Source organism: Oryzias latipes, chromosome 18 (genome assembly GCF_002234675.1).
Source record: "Oryzias latipes chromosome 18, ASM223467v1".
Lineage (NCBI taxonomy): Eukaryota > Metazoa > Chordata > Actinopteri > Beloniformes > Adrianichthyidae > Oryzias > Oryzias latipes.
Genome location: NC_019876.2, coordinates 29,906,146 through 29,906,878, shown reverse-complemented (window position 1 = coordinate 29,906,878; position 733 = coordinate 29,906,146).

The following is a 733-nucleotide window of genomic DNA, read 5'->3' as shown; positions in this document are numbered from 1 at the left end:
ATGTGTAAACACTAACATAAATGTAAAAATATATATAGTATATTAAAGCTACTTAGACACCACTAAAAGCAATAGAAATCATTGTCATGTGGGCGTCGTCGACCTCACCAAGATGGCGTCGCGCTCCGCCACCGTCAGCCAGGCTTCTAAAGCAGCGTGTCTCCTCTAGTGATATAACTCATTGGTCCTCATCATCCACGGCTTTCCCTTTGACATCGCCGCTCTCAGGGTGAGTGGCAGCTGCCAATCAGGACCCGTCGGTTGTTTTGTGAAACTTCCTAAAAAAAAAAAAAAAAACTTTTGACTAAAAAGAAGAATCACATCCAAGACGAGAGTATACATCTGATAAAAACCAACAAATACTATAGTCAAAGTATACAGAAAAGATTAATACATCCGTTAAAAAGCACATCATAAACTGATTAAAGATGGGGGGGGGGCATCTTCTCCAGTGTTTTCCATGGTTTAGATTGAAAGCAAATGAAACTAAACTTGATGTCATTTGTTGTAGAATTCAGCCTCCAAATGAACTTTAGTGCATTTCTAGAAGAAAATGCAGCGTTGAATGTTATATTACTGAATGAAAATGAAACCTAAAGGCTAAGAATTGGTCAAAAGAAAGAAAGAAACGATCCAATAAATAAACCATAAATAAAGTGAAAACAGCACAATAACAGAAAAGATATGTTTGTGAAAAATGACACATTTTCAAGGATAATGGATTTGAAGAGCA